We start from the raw sequence: 10546 nt of genomic DNA on the forward strand, positions 1-10546 counted from the left end.
ACACTTCTTACTAGCTTTTAAGGCAAGTTACAAAGGCAGCGTCTGGCTCATTCACACCCTCTCAGGGAAAGGCCCCAGCAGAAGTGCTGGTAAAGAGGCCTGAGTACACACCTGACAAGGGCCTTGTGTTCTTAACGGGCTTCAGTCAAGTCAACAGCAATTCAGATGGTGACTGCAAATTTCTTCCATAGATAATAAAACATTGTAGATATGATTTGGACATGTGGTCAGCTTTTGCATGCGGCAAGGAGTGTTACTGCCAGTGACCCTCACTGTTTGTATTAAGCTACGGATGTCAGGATTAGAGAGTTCTCATTCCTCTCCTATTCTCCCAAGTTTATCAAACTAAACACTAGTGGCTGGCCACTCAAAGTGAGGTCCCCAGGCCAGCAGCTGCTCACCAAGGAGCCTATTAGAAAGGCAGACTCTGAGAGTCAGCCAGAGACCTACTGAATCAGAATCTACATTTTGCAAGACCTCTAGGTGACTGATAGGCACAATGAGGTGAGAGAAGCATAGGTTCAGTATAAAGTGTTGCTAATTAGTCATAAAAACCTAAATTTACTGAGAGTAACCGACTGAAGTTTTTGGTATGTATCCTTTATAACTCTTAGGAAGCATAATAACATAATATTTAATGAAACAATTCATTACCACTTCAGCCTTTTTTTAAATTGTCCAGTCACTTTTTTTCAGTCTGACTTAGATTTCCTTTTCTTCGCACCTGTCACACATCTTTCCTCCTACTCATTTCATCTGGTCAAACTTACCTTCCGGCATCTTAGGCAACCTCTAGGTGTGCTGAGAAAATGACGGTGACAAGCCGCAGAATTGGGGAAAGAGACAGGCAGAACTGGCCCCCCTGATTTTATTAATAGTAGCTCATGTTTAGTGTAACAGTTTACAGTTTATAAACACTGTATTGTCACAATGTACCTTTAGCACCAACCCGTGAGGTAGGCAAGGTGTGTATCATCACCACCACCATCATCATCACCATCATCGCCGTCTCACAGCTGGACAACCTGGGGTTTCAGGAGATACAGTGACAGACTCGGCATAAGGCAGAGCTGCAATGAGATAAACTCAGGCTCCTGATTCCAAACCTGGACCCATTCCTCTAAGCTGACAGCTTCGTGGTGGCCGCAGGACCAGGGAGGACACGGCTAATGGGCATCACCAGCATCAGCAATGAGGCAAGTCCTACCTTGGACTGGATGCAAAGTGCCCTTGGATGCAAAGTGCTCTCCTAGACACCACAGGAAAGGCCAAGGTCAGCAGGCTGCTTTGGGGGAGCTTACTTGTCAAATTCCCGGAGCCTTGAGCATGATCACATGCTCTGTGTGTTTCTTTTCAGGAGCGGTTTGGGATCTGGTTTAGAGAGCACTATCTGAGAGCCTAGAGGGGAGACTCACTTCAAGAAGCAGAGGTGTTTCCTAGGTTTCTGCTTGTCTCTTTGATAGAGAACAGAGCGGAGCACGAGAAACGAAAGTAGTGGGGGAGGGAGACCGCGGGTAGACTGTCATGGGGTGCTGCATTGTTACTGTCCTCGTCAGACACCCCCTGGCAATCAGATTCTGGGTTCAGTCCTTCACACTTGCTTTCTAGATTAATACTCATGTCAATCCTGGGAAGTAAGTGCCCTCAGTTTAGGGATAAGGAAACTGAAGCAAGAAAGACCATGATATTTGCTAATGGTCACACAGCTACTGAGAAGTGTGGCTGTGGTTTATACCTTGATTTCTTTCACCTCAGAGCTCAAATATTGGAGTGTTAGAGCTAATGCTTCTAATACGTCACCTGCATCCAGGTGGCCTGTCACGTGTCCAGGTTCCTTGATTCCACGTCTCAAATCAGAATCTCTGGAGATGGGCCCCAAGCATCTGGATGCTAAGACATGACTCTAGTTATTCTGATCAAAACTGAACATGGGAAACCACTACCCTGGGGTTTGGCCACTCACTGTACATACATGGAGTTTAAGTTTGATGAGAAAGGCAACTGAAAAATAAAATTAATCAGCCAAGGAAGAGATGGCATTATATTATAGAGGAGAAAAAAATACCCAAACTAAGAAATTTAAGATCTCTGTTTTAATTCCTGCGTAGCATTCAGTGGGGTCATCTTAACCTCTTTAAATTTGTGTCCTTATCAATTAAAAAAAATCCTACTCAGCCTACCTAAGTAGAATTGTTATGAAAATATGCTGAAAAAATAAATGTTATTAGTTCTGAAAAGCAAAGGCCGTATAGCCACATTGAAGTTCTGATGAAAATCATGTTCCAAGTGCTCAGTCTCATGGCTCTGAATAACAGTTTGTTAAAGAGGAGGAAAGGTTCCTCTCTCCATTACAAAGGCAGTCGTGAGTCAGAGAACATGCAAGGCTGGAGGTCTGAAAATGAACAAGGTGAAATCTGACCAGGAAGACACTCCAGAGAACTGGGAGGCCTGTATGACGTTTGCAATAAAGGAGGTAAAGAAATGAGAGGAGAGGCTTCTTCTCGAGGTTCAGGTTTGAGCCTGGGGTGCTTGGGTTTAAACAAGAAACTGGTGCCAGGTGATGTTTAAGGGGACTGAGTAGAGAAGACAGTCAAGGTCACTGGAGCACGAGGAGCAGAGAGAATGGTATTCAGAGTCATTTACTTACTTTTTCACTCTTTCACCGGACATTAATTGGGCATTTCAACGGTCTTATTCTAGATATTCCAGAGTTCTGGAGATGAATGAGAGAGCCCCTGCCTTCAAGGGCTGCATGGTGTGAGTGGAGTGGAGCTGGTGGTAACGGTGAGTAATTGCAAGAGGTAAAAGATGTGGGCTTCCAGTGTTAATGCTGCCAGGAAAGGAGCTGAAGCCACTGGAGGGGTGAGGGAGGAGCTGGGAAGAAAAGAGGTGGGGAGAATTAGAGCACCTGCTAAAGGGAGGCTGTGCCCGGGAAAGCCCTCCCTCGGCGCTTCTAATCTCAGACTCATGCACAGTTTCACCCAAGTTCCACAGCTGACGTTAGAGGATTTGCCCTCTCTCCCTCCATGTCTACAGTTTCACTGAAGGACAGTCATCTCATAACTCATGTAAATTTTCTTGAGAAGAACATCTAGGGCAAGGTGTCATGCCTTTAAAATTATATTTATTCTAAGTAGCTCAGACTGAGTTTTTAAGATGTCACTTTCAATCATTTTTTCCTGCTCTATTACATAGCAAATGTGAAATGATTCTACGAAGGAATTGAGAGCTCAATTTCTCTCCTAAATTAAACAACAGTAAAGAAACAAAGACAGTGATGCTTTAGAAATAAATATTACTTTCTCCATTTAGCCTTTTATGAATTACGTTCCTTTCTGTCATAAATTTTTTTGTCTTTTTGTGGCTAGAACTGCTTAAGACAAAAAATCTTGTACATACACACCTTACTCTGTGTTGTAAGTTGTGTTTCAACCTAATTACTCACATATACATTGAGGAGACCAAAAGCTGCTTGAAGACATGTATTTATCTTTGTATCTCCTATCACAATCACCTGACATCTAACTGGGCAGCCAATGTCGGTAGAAGTCCATCTGGGATAAAAATTAAAAAGCGAGAAGCCCTTTACTGCAATCTCCTCCCCCTAGTAGGGCTGTACTCAAATCATTCCCTTCAGTGTTGGTTCAAAAACGGTTTAAAATGTGAGACTAAAACTCAATAGCGAATGGAGAGATTTGAGAGTTTTCTCAATTAAAATTGGAGGAGGAACTCAAAGAAGAGTCATGATCAATGTTGAAGCATTTGGAGAGGGGGGAGGGGAAGAGAAGGAGAGGGAGAGATGTGGGAGGGAGAGGGAAAGAATTGAAATATTTGGAAATGAATGTCCACATTTGCAAGTTGAGGGGGAAAATGGTGAGAAGAGTGGACAAAGAAGTTGGACAAAAATTGAGATAATAATATGTCAAGGAGGTTACATAAAGATAATTATAAGAAGGCAGTGTTAGCGGGCAATGCTGCTTCATCGCAAAGAAAAGGCAGAATGATGAGAAGCCACTGGTCTGATGAAGTAAACTGCAACTTCTAAGGTGTTTCTTCCAGAGATGGTTGGGAGCATCATGGATCTTCATTGTTTGAGAGCTCTTTGAGTGAATTTCTAGTAAAGGATTTCACAAGTTAGCACCATTCACACATGCTAAAGTGCTTGGAATTGTAAACCTGTGAGCCCTAGGGAAAAAGGAAACTGTGTTGTGTTTCTCATCTGTTCTACATTGTCCAGGACGGCACTGGGCATCTGGCCTACACGGAACAAATACCGTTTACTGTTGTTTGGTTGACTTGCCACAGTGGCAAGAAACACTGATTACTGAGGTAGGACCTGGGAGGGTGAGGTGGAGATGAGAAATCCAGCCCCACTCCTCACTGAAGATGAGCAGCTGAGTGGAGAGTGATGATGGAAGTGACCGTAGTATCCTAGTGATGGAAGAGTAAGCTGATCCTCTGACTCGGATCTGAGTCAAAAAGGAAAAATGAGTACATTGGCCCTGAGAATAGATTTGAGGGAATCAGGTCAGAAAACTGAAAATTTCAGCTTGCAAGGTCCAGCCTTCCATACATTCCAAGATGTGGCTAAACATTTCTGATACATATGTCCCGGTGTACATGCCATCACAGGTGGGGGAAAGGAACTGGGCAGGACATTATGGGACTTGTTGGATGGGAAACAATGGCAACTGGATCAATAAAAGGGAAAAATGAAAGCAAGAGGAGGAAATAGGTAAGCATTAGAGTTGGAACCAGTGGGAATAAAAGGTGAGAGAAACAGTGCTATTTGTGCCTTAAAATGATGTTTTTTATTGTTATTATTTTTGTTTTGGGGTGGGGGGTAATTAGGCTTATTTATTTATTTATTCATTATTTTATTTAATTTAATGGAGGTACCAGGGATTGAACCCAGGACCTTGTGCATTCTAAGCACGCACTCTACCACTGAGCTATGTATACCCTCCTCACTGACGTTTTGCTTTTTTACTAACACAGTTCTTAGAATTAAGAGCCCAAGTGTCAGTTACTATGATACTTCTTTCACTAAGTATGAAGTTTAAGAATCTAAGAATTCTGCTTTTAGGAAACTCATTATGATGATTTTTTATTTGAAATGTTACTTTATCTAAACCTACTGTAAAGAAATGGCTCCAAAATAAAGCCCAGCAGAAGAAATTAAATGATTAAAAAGTATCTCAAGCATGAGCTATTCACTGTATTCCCTGCCTACCTTGAAGAAATAGGGCTTTGTGCTGAATATGATCTACATAATCAAATCTACAGTATTACCATAATTATAATGCCATCTGATAATGTTACATTATAGTTATCCTTTTAAACCACAGAAATCTTAGCTTCTCATTTACCAAATACTAAAAGAGAGAGGAACAAAAGGCTTATTATATTGACAATCTAGAGGAGATCGTATGACACCTGGAAAACTATGCCACATACAAGCCTGGCATGAAATGCATGGAAAAATGGCCCAGTGGATGGAAACTTGGATTGGCCATAAACATCAGGAATGGAGAACAACTTTCCAGAATGAGGCCATGGCCCGAATTCCACTCAAGCCAACTGACTCTGGATGGAAAAAAGTAGGCCCAGCTCGTAAAGAGAAGCCCCATATCTGAATATTATTTTACCCTAGGGCAGTGACATGGTCTCGTGCCAAGAGGAAACAAAAGGTCTCTGGTTATTCATCAGAACTGCAACCAGAAGAGGCAACACTGCTCACCCTTAGAGAAGCTCCGCTCAGCATCCAACCGTGGGGACGAGGGTGGTTGACAAGCCCTGACTCACCTGATGCTTCAGGGTAAACCAATGACCCTTTAAACCGGACTGCTGTGCACTCAGGGCTAAACATGCTTGCTCCCTGATCACCCTGGGTGGTTAGTTTGGGCATTACCTTTAGGAGGGAAGTCAAGGACAACTCCCCTTTTCACTCCGTCACCATGTTAAAAAAGTGTAAGCATTTGGAGAACTGGAATTTACAATCTGAATTCTAACTACTGGCCCTCAATCTACCACTAACTCATACACCATTTTGAACATGTCAACCAAACTTAGTCTGCTGAGAAAATTTTGAATAGTAACAAAACACCACATGGCAAACAGGAATAGGATCAAGATTCATGTGAGAATGTCATTTAAATAAGAAAGCAAGAGTAGCTCAAAAGGAAAAAACTATTTAAATTCAAAAGATTTAACTTCCAAGATTGATTTTATTGGCAAAAGTGGTTACACTATTTGGGCACCTTATTTCTCTCAAGTAATTTCCAATGATCACATTCTGTGAAAATTCAAACCAGGGCACTAGCTTTACTAGAGTAAGAACACCAAAAATGTTCGTTAAAAAAATATAGTTCAGCTGCATATTGCTGTATGTGAAGACCAAGTGAGGTACATGGAAAATGTCAATAAATTAGTAAATTTATTATTCCCAATATCATGAAAAGAGATCTAGGAAACCATAGAATTATGTATTATATACATAATATATTATACTACCTATATTCTAAGTATATGATATTATCTCATTCTCTATGATACCCTATTGAAAAGTCAGGTAATAAAAAGTCACAACTCTCACAACTCTAGCTTTGAAAATATAACACATTTTTACCCACAAGCAAACAGCCGGAACACAGCACTTAATGCGTTACATTTGGCTTCAGGTGGGTGTTCCTTAGACCTTTTGCTAAACGAGGAAAAAAAAAAGTCATACAAGGGGCCTGGGATGAGTAGGAGAGGAAAGATCACCTTCTACAGATTCAAAATACAATTAGAAAATTCAAAGCGCCGAAGTTTCTCAAAGCACGAAGTAATGGCATTAGGGCTTTTTTTTTTTTTAATAAAATAATTTTTTAAAAGCTCATCCTCTAACTTAAATAAGAAAGCATAAATATTGCCACCTCTGAAATAACTCATGTCCCAAAGGAAAAAAAGATAATATCCACTCTAATTTCCTTTGAATTTAACTGGAATATATATATTTTTTTAATGATTTGCTCTTTAGAGTACATAACTTACTTAAAAAGGAACAAAATGAAGATGGAAAATACAAGCTTTATTTTCTATGCTGGAAACACCTCTTTTGTTTCACTACCATTACCTTTCAATGTTCCTAGATACCAGTTCATCCCCAGATGACCCGGGGGCTAAAACGGGCTCTACTGTTTCATCAACTCCACGTTGGTCTGAGATCATGAAATTCCTTCATTATGTTATTAGTTCAAAAGCTCTCCTTCAGGGTTCCTGGATCTCCTCCCAAGCCCTTTTCTCCAACACACACACACACACACACACACACACACACAAACACACAGACACACACACACACACACACCCATCTTTCTCAGTTTCTCAAGCTGTTAAAGCAAAATGCCTAAATAACCCTCAAGATAAAGATGAAAGATGTTGAAGGATTGGAACTTTGATTTCTCTCAAATTGTTCACTCTCCCTGCTCATGGCCAACCCTCTCCCCACATGCCACTCCTATTTTTTTTCAGCGTATGCCCGAAACTTATAAAGCAGCTGTTAACAGAGGTAAGGGAGAGAGAACAATGGAGTGTATATAAACTTAGTGTGTGTTCTTGTGTTTGTGTGTGTGTATTATGTTAAGCAAAAAGGTGTGTATATGTGTCTGTGTGTGTATGTGTGTGGTGAGAGAGAAAGTTTTTGTTCTGTGTGTTAAGTAGGGAAGAGAAGGAATTGAATACATTCCTCCCTTTAAAAATATTTTAACTTATTAGAAACATCAACTCAAAAACCAGTATCTAGCAGATTAGTAATAAATATAGCCCAGCTTTGTGTGAGTGAAATTAAAAGTTCAAGTGCCTCTGTACAGGGAAGTTATGAAAATGACCGTCCAAATGAGAAATGGGATTCAAACTGTGTTTTTTAAACTTTGGACGTAACCATTTCTAGAACCACTCCTGGGCTGGAAGGCAGGACAAGGAGCACCAGATGCCCTGCAAGGGATGCTCAGTGTCAGCAGTCGCTGGGAGGAACAAGCCCCTTCTTGGTACCTTGAAATGCCAGCTAAGACACAGCAGCGGCAAGCCCTGGGGCAATCCGGGGTGCGGAGGAAGGATGGAAAATGAGCCCTGCTTGCTCAGGCTGCCTTACTTTCTCTCTCTTCTCTCCCTAGCCATGGGCACACCTACCAACTCAGGTTTGACAAAGAGCAAAACCCCTGCACGTTCTCCACCTGGAAGCAAGAACACAGTCCAAATGCACGCATAACATCACAAAATCTTCTTTCCTTCCACCCATCTAAGGGCACCCTGGCTATCCTGACCTGACTCCCACAAAATATGCCTCTGGAGTAAATCCGTTTTGAAAGCAGCCCTACCAGCAAAGACACCAGCTGCCTCTCCCACTCGTACCACGATCATCCGCTGGCATCCAGAAAAGGGACAGAGGATGCAGGGAAAGTCGACTGGGGACACCTCGGAGGAATCGTGCCTTCCCTTTCACTTACTTGAAGTTGCAAATGTGCCGTGCGCGCTCAGGCTGCCTTTGTTGATTGGGGCGAGGTTTTCTGCCCGGAGTCCAGGTACCCGAGTTGCTGCTGCCCGAGGCGGAGGCTGCTCCCTCCGTCCCTGCGCGGTGACTCGCTGGTCTCTTTATTCCCCTCTCTCCACTTTGGATTTTCCTCTGCTCTGCGGCTCCCTTGGCGGGATTTTCGGACTGCAAGGCGGGGAACCCGATCCTGCCTGGGACTCAAGCACGCCCTGACTGGGAGGGAGCGGAAGGGAAATGGAGACTGGGAAGGATGAGGGGAGCGGGCAGGGAGAGGACGCGGGCTGGCGAGGGGGGAGCGCGCCCTTCCCTCGCGAGCTGATTGGAAAGCTTATTAGAAGCAGGATTCTCCGGGGGCGGTCTCTCCCCACCCGAGCCAGCACGCGGATTCGAACCCAGAGGCCAGAGGAGGAAACACTGTTCCGTTTTTAGCAGAGACCGAAGCAATATAGATTTCTTTTCCAAACTTTGTGCACGACCTGTTCATTAGGTGAGTACACACCCCAGTTTATCTTGTGGGACATCTGAAATGGACAATTGATGGTATTTTAGGCTACAATTTTGGCCCCAGGCGATTTTTTCAATGATATTCAGGGTAATAAAGCACGGTCTTCAAAAAATCAGGCATTTGTCCCTACCCCCAAACGCCCTCCCTCCGGCCCAGCACCAGTCACTTCGGCTGTCAGTCTCTTCCCACCTGCGCGTCACAAAATGTACAAAGGACTTTTTTTGCACTTGTCACAGAGAGTGACAGACGTCTCAAAGTTCCCAATTAAATACTACTTTCCTTTAGGGGGTTCTTTCCTTTTCTGGCTTCCTTGGTGACTTTAGTGACCTAGTTCGTGACACGCCTTTGACACCCAAGAATTTAGGAGATTAATCAACATAGCTCAATCTCCGAGGTTTGTAAAACACAAAAGCTGGGCTTCCGTGGCTTTCTGGAATTTCCCTTTTGTTCAAATGAGGAAAGAAGCTAAGGCAATATACCTAAGATTGTTTACATAACACATAGGTGAATACTTGTGATATAGATGAGATAAAATTATTAGATAAGATGATTAAGTATAAAACAAGTTAACCTAAACATTCTTGGAAAGGAAAATTTGAGATTCTTCTCCACTCAGCAGTTGTTTCCTGCTCCTGGTCTTGCTCCTTTTCCTTCCTTTCAGCTCATCATTTGATGGCATCCACCCCAGATGTGGTTGCAAAATGTAACTTCCATTTCTGTAGTTCTTAGTTTACATCCTTTCAATTCAATTTGATAAATATCTATTATGTGCCTTCTACAACCCTTAAAATTTATATTTACTTTGAACTCTACCTAACTCCCCAAATAAGAAACATTGTTTGTGGAAAGTAGTTCTTAGGGACTCTGGGCTCTTAGACTGACTGCCACGTGGACAAGTGCACCATGAAGGGGCTGGTGGGGACAAAGAGGTGTCTCTACAAGTAGAGCGTTTAATAGATCCATCCATCAATTTTTTCAAAAGAAGAGGCATCAGAAACTCACTTAGACACCTCCAGCCTATCCCTATAACCAAACCCTCCATATACACACCACATACCATCCTCAAAGGAAATAAATGAATAAGGAACTATCTTCCTTCTACACGCAGACTTCAGGTTGCCTGTTTCCCTTTTGTGGTTTCATTTACCCAGTGAAGTAAACCAATGTTTGTTTTCATTTGATTTTACCTGTATAAATTGTGGAGTGCACATTATCATTTATTATTATTATTTTTCCCAGACCCTTTATGAGACTTCTCAATATTCATCATCACTCCATAGGGGTGAAATTTCCAGGCCATTAAACAAGGTATTACCCATTTTCTGTATCTTCCTGAACTTTATCTTAACATCTGCAAATGTACTATGTTGCTACCAGTTACTATGGTACTTATCTATAGGGCTGATACATTAAACATGAGGTCTCCATGATTTCCACTCCATTACATATATTATATCAAAAACATAACCCTTTATTTAAATAAGACTATATGAAAATTATTTACATCA

The 10546-nt window shown here is 42.1% G+C and overlaps 1 protein-coding gene across 2 annotated transcripts in view; it reads right to left on the reverse strand.

The window, feature by feature from the left end:
- Positions 1-8795, reverse strand: part of PTN (pleiotrophin) — an 85668-nt gene extending 76873 nt beyond the window's left edge. The window contains exon 1 of one of the 2 annotated variants that reach the window (XM_006173065.3): positions 8490-8795. The gene's annotated coding sequence lies outside the window, so the exon portion shown is untranslated. The remainder of the gene's footprint in view (positions 1-8489) is intronic. The other variant, XM_006173064.3, reaches the window with a different exon arrangement.
- Between the last annotated feature and the right edge of the window lie 1751 nt (positions 8796-10546).

The sequence above is a fragment of the Camelus ferus genome, chromosome 7 (assembly GCF_009834535.1).
Source record: "Camelus ferus isolate YT-003-E chromosome 7, BCGSAC_Cfer_1.0, whole genome shotgun sequence".
Classification (NCBI taxonomy): domain Eukaryota; kingdom Metazoa; phylum Chordata; class Mammalia; order Artiodactyla; family Camelidae; genus Camelus; species Camelus ferus.